Source organism: Rhodnius prolixus, unplaced genomic scaffold (assembly GCF_049639745.1).
Source record: "Rhodnius prolixus isolate KJV_2025 unplaced genomic scaffold, Rpr scaffold_13, whole genome shotgun sequence".
In the NCBI taxonomy this organism is placed as follows: Eukaryota; Metazoa; Arthropoda; class Insecta; order Hemiptera; family Reduviidae; genus Rhodnius; species Rhodnius prolixus.
The window spans coordinates 1,845,091-1,864,628 of NW_027411583.1; the positions used below are offsets into that span (position 1 = coordinate 1,845,091).

A 19,538-nucleotide genomic window follows, 5' to 3' on the forward strand; every position below is an offset into this window, starting at 1 on the left:
CGAGGGCAACGCCAGTGTGAGAGATCGATTTTTTCAAGTTCTGAACAGTTTAAAGGTACAAAATGGCGTTAAAGCCAATAATTTTTTGTAACTATGCAAGCCACCACTATATCAAATAGTGTAGAGGATTTGCAATAAAAGAGCAATGTGTGAATGACCTTAGCTAGGATTTGCTATAATTATTTATTCTCTTAAAACTTATAGTTCTACAATTTGTATATAAATAGGCAAGCATTCAACGCAGTATTAAAGCATAGAGATCCTGTTGTAGAGTATTAGATGGAGGAGGACGGCGGGTGTGTTTTGGACCGGTCTAGATGTAATCTGTCACCGGAACTCTCTCTCTCTCTCTCCCCACCGTCCATGCAAGAGATTCTGTCCAGGCGGCTATCTTGGGTGGGTGCTGGCTGGAATAATACTGTCCATGGCTAGATGTTGAGGGCACTGTCATCTCTTAGAGTGGAGAAAGAGACAGAGAGACTGGTGAATAAAATAACAACCTTAAGAAATGTGTCAACCCACCGAGTAGTTCTTCCATGACTGGGCAGTAAATTACGGCCAAAGAGGTATTTCAGATGTCCCAATATACCTTTCAATACTAAGAACTTCTTTTCTTTTTCTTTCACTTTAAGCTCTTTGTCATTGCCTACCTTCTCCACAACTTTGTTGTGTGGAAATGATTTTTCACTATTGAGAATGCTTTAGTCATTTATATATTTCAAGATCTGAAATGATTTACATAAAAATGGAATAAAATACGATACAAACAGAAAAAGGTGACACAATTTCATAAATTATTCGCTTATATGGTTACCTGTACGGGTAAACTTTGTTCGAATTCATTTGGCATTCGTTTTCCCGTTCAAAACTAATCCCATTTATGTGCGAAAAATGGGGTATTTCTAAAGCAAAACAGACTTATTTAAACTTTAAAATGTAATTTCTATTTCTTCTCTTATAAGGTCATAACTAGGGTTGACTTTATTTGTATTTGGCATTTGTTTCTGATCGTAAAAAATCCCACTTAACTTCAGCGATCATTTAATGCAGAAAAAAGTGCATTTTAGACTTATTTTAATACGAATTGTAATTTGAATTTCAAAAACTTTTTTTTTTTTTGATAAACTTTTCTCACCATTTGTTTAACCGTTAAAGGTTTTTTTTTCAAAAGCGGCTTCAAAAAAAAATGTCCTCAATCTTTGTATCTTATTTACTGACCTAAATATCTTACACTTTAATATTTTTTTTTTTTTGGCGTTTATTTTTGCTACAATCAGCGCTTTGGCGCTATAAGTAACAGTGATAACAGAACTATGAATTACAGAGATGTACGAGTGGAGAAGTTACTCAGTGGTAGGTAATACTCCAAAATATTAGGCTATTAATTCTTCACTTGAGAGGAGATCACGAGGCCACTGTCTCTTAAGGCGTCTTGTCGGGTTGTCAGGAAGAGATCTTGAAAAAATATTTTGAGCTAGAGGATTTATATGAGATTGCAGGCTGAAGTGGAGTTTTCTGTATCGTGTTTTAGCAACTTGTGTGACAAAAGGAATGTTTGTATAGACCAGGTTGGAGACATAAAATGGAGCGTTTACGATAGTTCGAAGTATTTTAGATTGAAGAGATTGAATCCTTCGGAGATTGGAGCGTTTGGTTGAACCCCTCAGCTCTATTCTAAAATAGAAGTGTAAATCAAGTCTTTTGTTGTCCAGAGAGGGTTTCGGTCTATCGTCTAAGAGTCTCTTAAGTAGTCGATAGCGTCTGTTTAGTTCTGTTCTTTTAGGTTTAGTGTAGGGGTCCCAAGAAAGTATTCGGTTTAAGTAAAGCCCAAGGTAGCGGGCAACGCAGAGGTGTTAGGTTATAAAAGACTGGAGGAAGAGTAATGCGCCGAAGAGTGAAGGTAATATTTTGAGACTTGGTTTCATTAAGTTGAATAGCCCTTCTCTTGAACCACTGTTCTAATGAGGAGAGATATGACTGCAGATTTCTGTGAGCAAGTACAGGATCATGATTAGTAGACAGTAAGGCGGTGTCATCTGCGTATGTGAGAAGTGTAGTGTTAGGATCTGTTGGTATGTCTGAAGTATTTGTGACTTAATTTTTAAGTGGGCTTGTATTTTCCTCTAAAACAAAACATTGCCTCACCAAGATTTGGTAACCATCTTTAATAAAACCTCGAAGTTTTAAGAAAAACTTGGAAAATTGTACAGATTATTTACATCAGATTTTGTTTTTTCTATTTTTTAAATCATCCATTCAGATAATTACTCCCATTATTATCAGATGAAGTAACTAAGAATTACAGTTCCATCTTACTAAGAAACAAGTCCGTTAACCTGACTACCCCTAATTTAGGGACACTTGGAAAGTCCCTAACGGTAATATTTTTTGTCCCCGCAACTCTCCATACCTGAATAATCCTTTTCAACTTTTTCACATTTTTCAGTTATTTTTTCCTAAAAAGTTAAGTCTAATTTATTATGGGTAAAATCAATAAAAGAAAAAAAAAGTTCAACTATCTCTACGAAAAATAATATATTCGTAAATTTTAAAATATCATTTCAGATTTATTGGTTTTGGCAACAGAAAAAAGGTTTATCTGAGTTCTAAACAATCCATGATGGATATGGACTCATCAGCGGGCCCGTTCTGATTTAGAGTTGTGGGTAGCGAAGGTTATTTACTATGTTGGGTACAACCAAGCCTTCATTTCACACGTCATTCAGTTACTCTAGGATGCTCAAACATTCTTCATGAATGATTTACAGAACTAGGAGTCAATAACGATCAAAAAAATCATTACATACAATACTGTTGAATGGGCTCCCACGTTCAAGTACCTGGGAGTCACCCTGGACAGATCTCTTACATTCACTTCCCTCATTAACGATTTTTTTTTTCAATTTATTAAGTTATCTACAATCTGTATTACATATATACAATGAGTAAATCTGGAAGTACTAAGATTAATTGGTATGTGAAGAGCAGGAGGAGAGAAACTGCCCAGTGGCAGCACTCTGTACGAGATGTAATAATCTTTAGGTCTTCAGACCTCAAGGAAGTCGCGGGGCCACTGGCGATTCAGTCTACGAGGTTCATTAACGAAATTGTGCAGAAGAATGAGGGCCTAATAGTTCAAAATGTTTCCACTTCTAACCAGAAACCTCTCGCCCAGGGTTACCAATAAAATATTGTTATACAAGGTCTAAAGTTTTGACCTGTATTGACTTTTAAACAGCTTCATGTTGTATAACGCGCTGTATTAACTCAGAGGAATTGCAAAGGGAGCCGTTGAGAGACTTATTAAAGAAAAATGGTCTCAATTTCTTTCAAAATGGCCCACACTTAGCATAAATCGCCCTAGTCAATAATGGTAGCTAAGCTATGGAATAAACGAGCCCCAAAAAAGCATAGACGAATTAAACATTTTTCTTTCCTCTATTCTCCAAAATAATTTGGTACAATCTCTGGTATTTCTGTTTTCTTTCCCAACAGCATAACTAGACCCTAAAGATGAATGTAATTAACGGCCTGCAGGAAGTAGAATAGATGAAATAACCTGGTAATCTAACTGGCAGTGTCTGTCTATATGTAAATTTGACGATAAATAAATTTGATTATTATTATTATTAAAGTCAATTAACTTAAACCGAATATATAAATACATAATCAAAATCTAATCAAGAAGGCAGAGGGAACAACAGCCACCATTGCTATAACATCAGAGTATAACCTTCGCATGTAGTAACCCACAGCTGTATATCGTATCGGAGTTATGTCAATACTGTCCGCATCCATCCGTGCAAAAAAGTTTAGAAATTAAATGCATCTAACACAGCTTAGCTATTGGATTAAATTGGAATCAAAGGAATCATGAGCAAGTAACCAATCTTGATTAAGAATTTAGTTACAATTATCCAGAGCGAACCTTTTGAATACAAAACCAAGTGAAGCCATTTCTTTTGTTTATTTTCTTGCTTTGATTTTCTGTTTGTAAAAAAGAAAAAAGGTTCGTCACTGCGAACTTGCATGAGATAGTAATGAATTAGTAATGGATACCTTCCTAATGAGATTCTTCATGGGAAGGCTGAGTAATTACTGCATTTCTTTACGTTCTTACTTCCAGTAGGTAATCACATTTTCAGTAATGACATGTATCTCATTACTAGCTAGCCAAGAAGTTTTATTTACTATTTTTTTTGCTATTAATTTGTCCAAGAGATCTTATTCATAGATTCAAAATCCCTTAAATCCTTAGTGCAGACAGCCATTTTTATTGTCATTATAATTCCTCAGCTTTTCCGAATAATTGACCAATATCAAGTCTATTTCCGCGTTAATCATTTAAATTCTTTTCCAGTTATGTTTAATTGTAATTTGTTATCCATTGGCTAGTTGCTAAGTATTTTTAAAGTACAAAACGTGTTAATTAAGAAACAAGTGGTGAACACATTCTACTTAAATTATGTCCATTTTTAAAACTTTTCTTGAAGTGCTTGGATTTGTTTCTGTTGGTGAATTACCTTCCTTCCAGCTTTAGCAAAAATTCTGTCTTGAAGTCGTCCAAGAATCTCCTAGAGCCATAATCTTCAAGTAATTATTTAATAAGTATTCCCTTCTAATTTTTTTTCTCTCTTTGTTTGGCATTGGCTTTCGCCATACAGCCAGCATCGTCTAGGTGCTTATCACTAGAATATCACTCACTCTCCATTCTTACTTATAAATACATTCGCTTCACTCATTCATCCCTCTACTATATACAACTATTTACATATACAACAACTAATGGATGGATCAGTACTCTATATTCCTGCCATCCTTATAGCTTAACCGAAATTATAATCACCGTAATCCTTCTCTAATCATTTTCTTCCATTCATTCTAATCGGCTGTAACTTTTAAATACACTCATATTTCTTAGCATATCTGCTACAGATTTAAGCACATATTTGTTGGCGGAGAATATTATGTCTTCGTAGCGAAATGGTGCATCTAAATACCTGTATAAGTCGTCAAACATTCGTTTCCTTTCTGCTACATAACGTGGACATATCATTATTATATGCTTGAAATCCCCTTCTAATTACTAATGTTCTTATAATAGCTTCAAATCAATCATGAAGAAGATCAATCTTGTTGCCAACATATCAACCAGAAACCATCTCATTTAAGGAAGTAATTATGTTGAATCCTCAATTAAAGAAATGGTTTTCATGATGAAAAAAAAAAAATTAATGTCAAAACTTGTGATGTTCTTGAAGCCTCAAAAAAGATTTAAATAGCAAATTTTCTGGTCTGAAGTTTTAAAAATAAAAGCATTTTTACTAAGAAAAAGTAAGCATTAAACCAGTACTACCATTGCATTCATACTATTTATATAATAGTTCGGTTTATTTGATGTTAAAATATCTGGACTTGTTATCTAGTTTAATTGGCGCAAAAATTACATCACCATTAAAGGAAATGAAGTACCTTAATCGTCTTTTACTCTATTGCATTAAGCTTAATTAGTCTCTATTCTAGTTAAAAAAAAATATATAACATAAAATAAGAGAAAATTCAAGAAAAGTAAAAATAGTTAAAGAATTTATTATACTCTAATGATAATTATTGCAGATTCCTTGGTAAATATAAAATGTGTGGGTTGTGATATAGAAGGCAGTGGGAACTGCTTAGTCCAGTATTTCCTTTCTTTTTTTTTTACTTCCTTTATATAACAGTTAGCGGTCTGTCTGTACCATTTTCTTAAGAAGAATTTGAGTTGGTTAAGCAAGAGTACTAGTTTAATTTTTGCCCAAATGCTTTGATGGTAAAGAGACTGTTAAAAGAAATGTCGCTATTAGTTACTAATATGAGAATCTTTCAGATAAAATGAGCAATTTTGTCCGAATTTTTTTTTAATATTTAATTTTGCGGAGCGACAAAATCTCGTGAGTTTATTGATGGCACAGAGCTATTTCCGGTGCAGTGATGGCCTACCCGACAGTGTTTTCTTGTTACAGACAACATTGTCCATTACCGGGCAGTGAGCTGTAAAGAAGAAGAGTAAATATAAAAGCTAGCAGCTGAATTTGAATCCGGGATCTCCGCGTTGGAATCCAGTATACTCTAAATCACTCAGCTAAATCTCCATCCTCTGAATCTTATTAAAATTTGTTCAATAAATATTGGTTTTTCTGTGTGTATTGATTTATTTTGTTTTAAGAGAGGATTGTAAGTAGACCAAGATCGCAATACTAGATCTCGTTCCTCTGATCTCTATATTCCCTCACACCGTACTTCATCCTTCGACAAATCCTTCCTAATACGTGCTACCTCTCTCTGGAACTCCTTGCCATCATCTGTCCGCCATGCTCCTACCCTATCCATCTTTAAATCCCTTCTGTTCAATTATCTCCTTTCTACCCAGCTTCCTCCGACATGAATTCATTTATTTCCTTAATTTTAATTATTTTTACTTGCCACGTTTACTCTCCGGCGGGGCTCCTGTCCACCCGTCCTTTTCAACAGCAATCCTCTTCCTTATACAGATCTGGTGCGCTACCTTGGGCTCTATATAGACAAGCGACTCACGTGGAACCCACACACACTAGACTTAAAAGACAATCAATGACAAAACTTGCGAAACTACTTTACAGACTTCTTGGACTACGCTCCAAATTACCCCATTGAACTCAAACGCTTAATATACAGTACTATCCTCAAACCTATGTGGACTTACAGACTTGATCTGTGGGGGTTCAGCTAAACCTACAAACATACGGACTGTACAAACATTTCAGTCAAAAACTCCTCCGACAGATATCTGACGCTCCTTTCTACGGTGACTAACCTCACCCTTCACACCAAACTCAACATTCCCTTCATAGCCCAAATACACACCAAGACTAAATATCAAAAATTCCATACTACTCTCTCTACTTGCTCAAATCCTCTTGTACAGTCTCCCGCCTCCTCTGACATCCCTAATACTCATCGACGACTAATCGCCAGTGGCCCCGCGACTTCCTTACAGTCTGAAGAACTAAATCTCTCCTCTCTCCTCCTCCTATTCTCCTCCTCACATTCCCCTCTCTCATATAGAGAGTACTACCGCTGGGTAGCTTCTCTCCTCCTGCTCTTCCCGCTCCAGTTCATCTCATTCACCTCCTATTTACTTATTGTATATATTTACACAGATTGTAAATTACTAAATAAATTTTAAATAATAAATAATTATTTTTACTTAAATTAAATTAAATAATACTTATCTTTTATATATAAATAATTTATATATAAATACAGGCCAAACCAATAGGGCCTCCAACTGTACATGTTCTTATTCTTAGGGGACAATAATCCCAGGATAATAAATTGATTTTCTTCATTTTCTTTCTTTCAAAGGCGGAGCTCTAAGTTCTACTACCAATTAGGTGTCGTGGACGTCGGCTGTCCTATAAATAAAGAGTAGCTACACGCAAGATTCGAACTGTGGATATCCCACTTCTGTCTAGATAGAAGAAATTTTACTTTGTAATTTGGGGACTCTTCTCCCTATTACCAAAGTTAGTTTAGATTTAAAAAGAAGTAATATTTTAATTTGGGGTTGTCATATTGAGAGATTGTTTCGATAAAGTAGCCTAGACGTTTAATTAGTAATCACAAGCTATTGAATTCCTTGGAAGGTCTTGCGGTAGCGGGGAGGACTGATAGATTTATCCCTACCCTAACTAGTTCTAGGTGAAGAGTGGGGGCGGATAGATATTAAGATTGTTGGACAATGAAGTTATTATGCCCGGATAATTTAGTTAGACCAGCTCTGCCCACTCTGACCACTTTTGGATGGACCAACTACAAGATACTAGGCAGAATCCAGGCACTTGGTTTTTTCTCTTCTTCCTTCTAGTTTGTAAGAAGATCCCTGGGCCACGGTTCTTTACACAACTTTCATGATTAGAGGGTTAGGTAGCTTGGCGTGATTACCTTGTCATTTTTGTTGTTCGTACGGCCGCCGGCCGATCTCATGTTTTCTTTTACCACCGTGAGGTGATGTTTTTGTTGTTTTCCAAGTTTTGTAATTGTGTAAAAGAGAAAGCAAAAGAACGCTTTAGCGGTAGTATGTCCAGAGTCTGTGTTGTAAAGTGTGACGTACCCTAATGAGGGTCGTGTCCTTGGGCTGTTATTTAGAGGTGGTGGTACCTTCTTCCTCCAGTTCTGTCTGTTGCTGGCCTCCCTGACTACAATAGCATCTCTCCTCTCTCTCCATTCCAGAGCGCCCTTTCTACCTCTTTTTAGGCAGGCATACCTGCTGAGACTTTCTTTCTTTTTTTTACTCCTTACCAAGAGAGGACAATTCTCGACCACTTAGTAACTTCCTTTATAACTACACATTCTCTTGCTGTATGTGTGCTTTAACAACCGTAACCTTCCATTAATATAACCTTCTACTCTTCTTTATTACTTCATTAAGAATCTAATGAGGAAAAACATGATTCTTTTTTTATTTTTACAGACGAAATGATGCATTAATTTGTAGATTTTTGATTGTGCGTAACATTCGCAGGACTTACAAATTCCTATAATCTTCGAGGTGATTTCTAATTTGACATTTCTGGTATAAATATTTAGTTCCAGCTATTAAATTCAAATAATAATTGCTCCCTAGTTCTGACAGAGTACACTATCTTGTGTTATTTTTGGACAAACTACTTACCTTTGAATCCTCACCCTAGACTGAAAAGAATTGGAGACTTGACAGAAGATTTCGCTTGATATCAACGATTAATCGACAAACGATCTAAACTTACTCACAAAAAATCAACTTACTTTGTGTAAAACTTCGATGAGTCCTATAATGAACCCCATGGATTAGAGGTATTGGGTTCAACTAAGCATTTCCAACCTTTACCAAATCCAATCCTCACTATCGAAAACGCAGTGCTTCTTATTAAGTCTCCAATAAAACACCCTACATACACCTTAAACCTAGAATTCGGTATGTGAATGTAAGTCATTGGTTCAGGGCCGAATTTAGATGAAAAGAGGCCCTAGGCTATTCCACTTATGAGGCCCTTTCACCTCCCACTTTTAAGTTTGTAAATTACATGAGAGATAATAAAATACATCGCTACTGTGATATACTATATCAATATGTTAAATGAAACATTAGTGTAATTTTAATTTTGCTAACAATTTGAATTTAGGCCCCTCTTGATCTTGAGGCCCTAGGCTGAAGCATAGTTAGCCTATAGGAAAATCCGGCCCTGCATAGGGTTCAATCCTAGGCATATTACCCTTATTTTTTTTTCCTACTTCTTCCTAGTGTGCTATTTTGTGACAGACAAGCATTGCCTGGTAAGAGAGGTCACTGTCAGGCTCCAGGTAGAGTCCCAAGAAGGCTTTAGACTCCCTTCAAAAATTCTTTATTATGTATGAATTTCTGGATCTTCCCAAAATTGTTAATTTATTTGAATTGAAAGATCTCTCGCATCTATTTTAACCAACATTTCTCGCCCTATCGTGTGAATGTGAGACCATTTTTATGGATTCAACAGATCTCGAGTCTCAAATGGTGTTCCAAACATTTTTTTTTTTATATATAGATTTAACTCGAGAATTTATTTGACCACTAATTACGAGGTGTGTTCAAAAAGTAACGGGAATTTTCGTTTTTTGAAAAAAATATTTATTTATTCATCTACATTAATATTGTCGCCTTCAAAGTAGTCCCCTTCGCATACAATACACTTGTGCCAGCGCTTTTTCCAATCCTCGAAACACTTTTGAAACTCGATCTTTGTGATAGCTTTCAGCTCTTTCAGCGATTCGCTTTTAATGTCATCTATGCTTGTAAAACGACGGCCTTTTAATGTTCTCTTTATGTTTGGAAATAGAAAAAAGTCACATGGAGCCATGTCTGGCGAATATGGAGGCTGGGGCATCGTTAAAGTTTTGTTTTTGGCCAAAAATTCACGAACAAGCAATGAAGTGTGAGCAGGTGCATTATCGTGGTGCAAAATCCATGAATTGTTTTGCCACAAATCCGGGCGTTTTTTTCGGATTGCTTCACGCAAACGGCGTTGAACTTGTAGGTAGTACTCCTTATTGATTGTTTGACCTTGTGGCAAGAATTCATGATGCACTATGCCATTAAAATCGAAGAACACAGTGAGCATAACCTTCACATTCGACCGCACTTGTCGAGCCTTTTTCGGTCTTGGCGATCCAGAATGCCTCCACTGGGACGATTGAGCCTTAGTTTCGACATCATATCCGTAAACCCATGTTTCGTCACCTGTTATAACACGTTTCAGTAGATCCGCATCGTTGTCGACTTCATTGAGTGACTCTTGAGCAACTTCCATTCTCCGCTGTTTTTGTTCGAAATTCAACAATTTTGGAACAAATTTTGCTGCCACACGTTTCATACCCAAAACATCCGAAAAAATTTCATGGCATGAGCCAATTGATATGGCAACATCATCAGCGACTTCTCTGATTGTGATTCGGCGATCGTTCATAACCATTTCTTTCACTTTTTTCACGTTTTCATCGGTTGTTGATGTGCTTGGACGTCCAGGTCGTTCGTCATCTTCAACGTTTTCGCGGCCATCTTGGAAACGCTTATACCACTCGTAAATCCTTGTTTTACTCATAGCAGACTCACCATATGCCTTTATTAACATTTCACACACTTTATTTCATTTTTTACGCAAAATTTAATACAAATTCTTTGATCCATTTTTTTTAACAAACAAAAATCGCCAACTCGAAAAACACGTCTAACCTTAACGGCTGCCACTTAAGAAGTAAACAATGAATATTACTGAAAATTTTATCGTACTTCAGGGGCATGTGTACCAACATAATAAAAAAAAAAAATTTACAATCAGACTCTCCAAACCCGCGAAATTTAAAAATTCCCGTTACTTTTTGAACACACCTCGTAAACCAAAACTTATAATAATTTGGAATTTATTCGACTGTCATATTTGTGTTCAAAGTCGCTTCTTATTTGGGTAAGAACATTTTTAAATTGTGAAAATGCGATACTTTAGTTTTCTTTTTATAAATCCAAATATTGTTTTATTTAAATAGTACTCGTATTTATAAAAATTGACAACTACACAAAAAGTGACAAATCTGTGGTAGGAAAAAAACGAAGTGGGAAACCAGTTGTAGCAACCTGAAAATAAAAAAAAATATCCCTGTCTCGTATTACAAATCTAATGAACCATTCATGCTGAAAATTTTTCACTTAATTTACCGATTGGTCACTTTGATTTAAAGAACCTTCTGTTTTTATTAGAGTTCTTTTGTTTTTGGTAATTTGAACTGAACGTCAGGTTTTTGTTGGATCTGGTTTTTGATTGGGTGGGGTTAGTTTCCCTCCCCAAAAAAATAGATCTTGTGCTCAAGTCTGGGCAGACTATATTGTTTTTTTTTTTTTGCTTTACCCGGGGCCCTTCAATTTCCAATTTGGTAGATCTGGACGTAGTGGTCATCACCAGGAGCTTAGTAGCTTATTTATTTTGTTTAGTGGCAATGGCCCCATAATGAAGACGTGGCAGACCAGCTAAAGTTGAACGGCTAGTAGTGTATAGTGAGAGAGTGCCGCCCTCTAGTCTACGTGCTCGGTCCTGATTGAGTTATTACTCAGTAATTGTGAACCAGAGAAGAAGGGGCGCTGCGCACACATAGAGGGATATCCCCCCTGAGGGGCAGTCTGCTGCAGCCCCCCCCCCGTCACTACATACCAACCAACTCTTATACACAACATTATTTATTACAATACAAAAACCTTTCCACTGCGCGTGCGCACGCCGCTATATAACCTGGCCCTCACCTTATAATGTAACCTACTCTTTCCTCCACAAACATTTCCCCTCTCTGTCTCCCTAACGCTCTCTATTTTTATTTCCAAAAACATTTTAATATATATGTTTTAAATTTTTTTTTATTTTTTAATAATAATAATAAGAAAAAGAACTTCAACCGAACAAGGTGGCCCATGTTGTTGTTATATTATACGACGTAGATTGTATAATACACACTGCCTCCTTAATCAATCCATGTTTATATATTCACAATATATTACCTCCTTCCTTTTTGGAACTAAGGCTAAATAATTTATTTTTTCTATTTATATTATTTTTTTTATAACTATAATTATTAGATAATCGTTAAAACAGCTTAATTATATTTATTTATTTCTAATAACTTAATTCACATTTTCTGTTTATTTTTTCGTACAATTAGTTGAAAAAGTAACTTTTTTTAGATTATCCTTCAATACTTTTACTGTGATAAAAACACTACACCTTGACGAGAAAAAGCGTCACAGTGTACTCTATTCAAGGGACAGGTCTCTTTAAGGATTTAGAAACCTCCCTAAGAAAACACGATTCTCAGGATAGTATCTAGAAGTATATGAGTCAAGATTGTCTCAAGGAGGAGGCTCCTATAGATTATTTTTCTCCAGTCTAAAGAATGTTCAGAATATTCGGTACTTAACGGCTATATTGCTACCTGGAGCATTACTATATTCTAGGATGTCTTAGGTTCACATTTCAGTGGTTCAAAGGAAATGATTACTTGCTCGCATTCCTGTTTAAGTCAAGGAAATTAGTTCAATGCCATAGTAATAATTAAATATATTCTGAAAAAAATTAATTTAAAGGAAATAATAAATTTTTAATTTAAAATTTAAAGCTATTAGAATAGTTTAAATAATATTCTTCTTTCTTTCAAAAAGAATATAGATAAATATTCTGTCATTCTTTTCTTCCAAAAAAATATTCTAATCAAGAAAATATTTTTCTGTCCGGAAAAGCAAGTAACCGGATTTCCGCATTCTGCAAAGCGGTCCAACTCCTTACTATCCAATCCTTTCATTCAAAAATGCTTCGCAAAGACATCAATGTTCACTTCATTTTCCTCAGAAAATGTTCATGATCCTTTACTCTGACGCTTCTCTTTCCTGACAATTCCTGACAATCCTCCAAAACGTCTTAAGCGCCAATGACCTCTTGATTTGCTCTAGTGAATATGTCTGGTTAAAGCTATTTAATCCCTTATGGGAAATGCTACCACTAGATCTACTTCCGCCATTAATTATTGAATGTAAAGCGAGCTTTATTCATACTGGTGGCTATTTCTTGCCCTTGCAATAGTCTAATAAAAATAAAATCAATTAAGTAAAAGTAATCGCCTATTTTTTCAGGCGGGGCTTAACGTCCAACTACCAATTAGGTGTCGTGGACGGAGGCGACTAGCAAACATACTTTACTGTAAATTTCTTTTATTAACCATTAAGTAAAATACAAGGCCTAAGACCGGGAATCGAACCCAGTACCACAATGCATATTAGCTTTACAGGTCTCGCCTCTAACCGCTCGGCTACCGTGGCGCAACCGCTCGGCTACCGTGGCGCCTATATCAGTTAAAAAGAATAATATCGCCAAACTGTTCTTACTTCAGGAAAAAAGTTAACAAAAAATGACCGGTCTTTGCAAAATTTACTTTATCTTTTCTTGATCTGCAGCTCCTTCATTGCAGTCTCCGTTATCGCTCTGAAGTCCAAATTTATATTAATTTGATACTCAATTACATTATTATTGCTGTAAGTGAAAATAACTTCATGCTGTTCCTCGATCTACGGGGCCAACATCGACCAACGACCGCCTCGAAACTAATCCTTACTAGTTTCTAATAAAATAACTAGAAACTCCGACTGCATGAGTAGAAAATGCAGCCAACTAATGTATATTATCCAACTTATGAGTTCTTCTAGGATTTATTTCCCAGTTTTAAGAGACCATATATCCCCCAGACAGGAGAGACAAGATCCATAGATCTTGGTTAATCCTAATCTCTTGCAAAAGAAGAAGAAGAAGAAGTGCATATATTTCTCTAACGTATTTATAATAAAAAGCAAAACCACGGCTGACTTGCTCGCAATATATAAAACTAACGTAGCATAATTTATGTGTTGACCCGTGGTATTATGTGTGTTCCGTCCGGTTGGAGACTTGATTTTGTGGTTTCTAAGTTTTATTACTTTTTACCCTTTTTAATACCATATATTTATAGTGTCACTGAAGGGATACTTCATTGTAAAGTCTATCCTTAAAACTATTGGATACTCTGTTTTTGTTTAATTTTAATTGTAAATATCAAAACTCACGGAGATTTGTAAGTTTTGTGGTGATTTGATACAATTATTTACCTAACAATAGAACTTGACTGACAAACATGGTAAATTGAAATTGTGCTCAGGTACACTATTCTAACCATATTTCTAGTTTTGCTGTGCAATTGCAGCACGTGAAGTTTTGGTTGTCAGAAACAGAAACTTTTCTTTTGGTCGGTCTTTGTGTTCCTTTTTCTACATTTATAATATTTTGAACTGTTGCAAATGTCGTTAGTTTCGCAATGGTGGATCAATTAGGCTAACAGTTTAATAAGAAAATTAGCAATAAATGCATTTTTATTGCATCTCCGACTGGTTTCGGAGTCAACAAATTTAGTGTAAGGCGGAAACATAAGTGAAGTCGAAATCTCTCTCTACCCCAAACTGATTATTCTACTCTGATAATGGATGAAATTCAGTGAACATGCGCACTACCACGAATAAAACAGAAAGATATTTCCTACATTTACACATACTGCTAATTTTCTTATTAAATGGTTGGCAGGATTCGGAGTCAATTAAATTAGCTGATTGGTTAAAATCGTTGTCTTTGATGCCAGAGATTTTGGTTGCAGTTTTAAGGTTGATACAACTTGGATTATTGATGCGTCATGTTTAGAATTCTTGTTAGATTGGCTAGGCACCCAGGTTAGGCGAATAAACTTCTATAATTTAGGATTTTTCCTATCTCAAATTACGCTGTACATTCATTATCTAGCAGCAAGAGCTCAATAAGACATGGTGGAATAGCACAAAATATCAGACCAAAAGTAAAAAGCATCCCTCGCTCAGCTAGTGGGACTTTGCCCTTGCGAAATATGTAACTACGTGCCTTATTAGTACGGTGACCATTCGTACTGTTTTTGGCAGGACAGTACTGTTTTTTAAGACGCTGTCCTTCTTTTTTTTTTTTAAGCATAAATGTCCTGTTTTTTATTCATTTGTACTGTTTTGTACTGTTTTTCAATGAAATTTTAATTATACTCAATGAAATTAATGAAAATATGAATATTTTTTCGAAGATTTATGTATGATTTTGTTAAGATCTGATCTTCATATTGTGAAAATTAGATATATTTGTATATTATTGTCGTTAGTATAGTTTTAAAGAATATGACATTAAAACAAAATTTTGTTGTAATTTTAAAAGACTGACTATTTTTTCTATTTACAAGAGTTACTATTTACATTTTGTTACTAATTAATAAGTGTATAGTGCAAGTAGTCGCTCAGTTTCGGTTGAACATGGGCCATATTATATGGCCATTGTTTTGTAATAACCGATCTCGAGTTAATAAACGTATTCATATTTTTTATAGTTTTTTTTCCTCCTTGTCCTGTTTTTTGATACAAAAATAATGGTCACCGTACTTATTAGGCTAGCAAAACACTGTTTGAGGTGAAGTCGGTCTACCCTTAAGGGACACTTCACCTTAGCTTGCCACCACCAATTATGCTGAAGAGTATGGGTTAAATGACTTCGATGCCTTATTGGTACTTTGAAATAGTTGAAGTCCAAAAGACGATATTGATTTACTTAGCAAACATTTGGAAGCAAGTTCTTTTAAAGTTCTATTCCAAGCATTACCAATATTTTATCTGGAATCTAGGATCTTGTGTGGATCCAGACGAGCAAGAAGAGACGCTACAAAGCTGATGCACTGTCCAGACTTGTCACGTTGTAAAACTATACAATAATTTGACATAAAAGCCGCTTTGAACAAATAGGCTTCAAGAGCACTTAGCAGAAGTAAGAGTGTGGAGAATGTGCTTTTGAGATGAGCGAAAAAGTTAGTCTTTGGGTTTGCTAAATCCTAGCTGTTTGTAGGGGAATCAATTTAAATTAGAATCGATTAACAGCCAAGCTTAAACATCGCAATATTTTGTCGTTTTTCTAAACTAATCCAACTTATTCTAAAAGATTTCTTAAAGCAAAGAAATGTAAGATGTATTCGTTAATTTAGCACTTTCTTTATGCGCAGGTTGACTCACAATAATACTGAAACTGGACATTTTTCCAAAAATTCGGTTGAATGAAATCAAGTTTACAATGATAGTCAGTCTAAAACTCACAAATGGTTCTTTAAAATAAATGTTTATAAACTGCTCTCATTCACCGTTTTCTACAGCTGTTTACAAAAAAAAAAAATTTGTTTTGATTTTAGTTTAAGCAATATAAATTCTATTTCCGGTTTACAAAATGCAGTAAAAATAAAAAATAAGTTGATTTATTGAAACAGTTGTAGCTCTTGTTTTTTGTTGTTTTTTTAAATATATTGACAAAATGGTCAATATGGATTAACCATCAATCAAATGCTAACACAAACATCCGGCTATAAGATTAGCAAATATTTACTCATTCGTAATTCCTATACTTTTAAGTAATTTTAAAAAATAGTACCAAAATTTTAAAAAGGGAACTTCTACTTTTTGTTTTAAGCTAGCTATTTTTCACAGTATATTTAAATCTTACGCTTAAAAGAATATTAAAACTTAATGAAGAAAAGAATTGTTCATAATTTTCTTCTGATTTCATCAATGTAATTAGGAATTCCTAATTAAATCCCCAAACTATATTAAATAATTAAAAGTGCTTTTCAAATAATTTTTATGTTTAGGCAGTTTTTAGGTTTAGTTTTCCAATTTTTAAATTTATTTGACAAATTTAGGTTTATTTTAGTATGATTAAGAATGTAATTATAAATAGGGAATTTTAAGACAGGTGTGGTAACACTGATAGGACCACGAGGAGAGAAGGTTGCAGCAGAGAGGTTACAGTTAATGCGAGAGTGTACAACTTACGGACTTTAGTATAAAAAAAAGACACTTTTGAAGGGTTATTGCCCTATATTCTCTCTTAATATTACGAAATCTTATAGCCAAAAACTCAGTCATAGTAATTTCTTTTCGATCAGTAAATATAACAATTTCAGTTTGCAATTTTTTATGTATTTAATCAGTTTTAATTCAGAGAATTTTTGAACTCTTTTAATACAGTGATATCTATTAACCTAATGAGGACAATAATTATTTTGTAATGTATCAATAATTTTTATACATGTATTGCTTGTGCAGTTCTTAATTATTATTTTCCTTGAAAGTTTGTTTTGAACTTTTACTTTTCGTTCAATGTGTTCGTGTTTCTTGTTATCAGATCAGGGTGTACAATTAAATAAAGATTTCATCCGACTATTTGAGTCCATCTTTTAAAAGAAAATAAACCATTGGTAAATCTTTACAATAGCTCCCCAGAGGCGTGGCCTAATTCGAAGTGATTCTGATTCGCTGTTACTATAGAACCCGCCAAATTCAAATGTAAATATAAAAATATTTCTTTATTTTATATTTACATTTAAATCTGGCGGGTTATATGGTAACAGCGAATTAGAATCACTTCGAATTATTAATTCAAGATTGAAAATTTTATTTAAAAAAAAATTTCGTGGGGGGCTGTGCCCTCATTTGTCCAGCAACATTGTCTGGATCTGTTTTTCTCTTAATATCAGTCCGTTCAGGCCAGGTTCATTACTTTTGACTTTGCGAACTTAGGCAAGCTATTCTCTGTAAGAATTGGTCTCCATAAGTTTCTAGTCACATACTGTTATTAGGCAGTATGTAGAACTGTTTTAATTTCACACAATGAAAAATTTTGTAGCATTTAAGCTTCTGTGTTTTTGCATATTCATTATTGGAACCAAAACAAAAACCAAATTCCAATTTTTTTTAAATGCAATAATTTTTCCTAAGTAGTCCCAGTTTAAGGTAGTCTTCGAATTCCTCTTATCTATTAGTAATTATTGATTCTATGTGAGGTATGATTCTTAAAGTGGTTTATCATCTTTGGTTTGTGCTAGTAATCACTGATTAAACTGTAAGTATCTTACTTATTTATTGGTTGTCATGCAGTCGTAGTATTTGATATTTCTGTCAGTTATAATTTACTGGGTTGAGCACAGCGTAGGTGCTGCTATTTAGTGCAGCTGTAATGAAGTTGGAAGATCCATGGATGAATTGTGTACGCTGTAAACAGGTGCTGATACTTCCAAGTTGTTTTTAATAACAATAATTTAGGATAAATGGAAACATATAAAGAAATATAAGTATGAAAAGAAGAGAAAAAAATTTGTGTATTAAAAAAGCAGAAATAAGTAGACAGATGGGCAAGAAAGAGCTAGCCTGACTGGAGCTGGATAGCTAAATAGAGCCATATCTCAGCCAGAGACGGTGTAGTCGTGTTGGTGTGTCCCTCTCCGCTCTGCAGGGTATAATCAGTGTGCGAGCAGACACCAGTGTTTGTCTTGTGCACTCTCCAGGAACTCCATACTGGAGAAGAAGGTAAGAGGAGATGATCGTGTGTGAAGCATTACCACCCGTGTCCACTCTTCTAGCTCCCTCTCTCTGCACAAGGAATCTTCTCCGTGAGATTTTCTTTACCTTTTCTACAACCTTTATTCTCTTTCCTTTCTCACACCGCCTTACCAAGTCGTGATCTAGTCTCCCTCCCTATGGACTACACTTTATATGCTCACCCAGCTTTACAAGAGGAAAGAACTTCTTATACACTGTGGGTGGAGAGGGAAGGGCATTCTTCAATAGCCTTTAACTATCTTAATAACTAGGCTTTAGCCTCCCACAGACATGGCCAAAATATTGTATCAGTACACTGAACACCTCCATCAAAGCAGCCCCTTCTGTTTGAGAACACTGTGCCAATCAAATCATCCCTCACTACAATTGTAGGCAGAGAGAAAAATACTAGTGTGAAACACTAACACCAAGTTTTTTACTCTTCAGCTCCTAGAATTGGAAGTATTGTGATCGTTCCTCCTCAAAAAATTATTTCGTTTTAATTACTTGAAGCTAAAAATACAGAGGTGAAGATTGAAGAATATAATAAGTTATTGGAAATGTTTTATTTGCTACGTAATATTAGCTAATATTAGAAGCATTACCGCAATTAAAAAAATTGAAGAAAATCATTTAACGTAAGTACCATCTTAAAGAATAGTATTTAAAATTTATTTTTGTCAACTTTACCGAGAACGGTGGTCTCGATATTTCTCGACATATTACTCTGATAGATATTTTGAATGTGTAACATTATTCTACGGCAAAAAAACATTAGAGCAATTTGTTGATGGCCACGTATGTCCAAGAAAGAAATGAATGCTTCATACGCCAATGACCATAATTATTTTCCGTTTGAGAATTTCATTTATTTATTTACAAATTGAGGCAAAAGCCTAATAAAATATATAATAGATGGTGAAACCAACTATTAAATGCTACAAAGATTTAAAATACAAACATAAATATACCAAAAATAATATATAAGAATAATAGAACATAATATTAAAGTAGAATATGA

The 19,538-nt window shown here is 34.7% G+C and overlaps 1 protein-coding gene across 3 annotated transcripts in view; it reads left to right on the forward strand.

The window, feature by feature from the left end:
* Window positions 1-19,538, forward strand: part of ci (transcriptional activator cubitus interruptus) — a 230,985-nt gene that overhangs the window by 190,757 nt on the left and 20,690 nt on the right. The window lies entirely within an intron of this gene.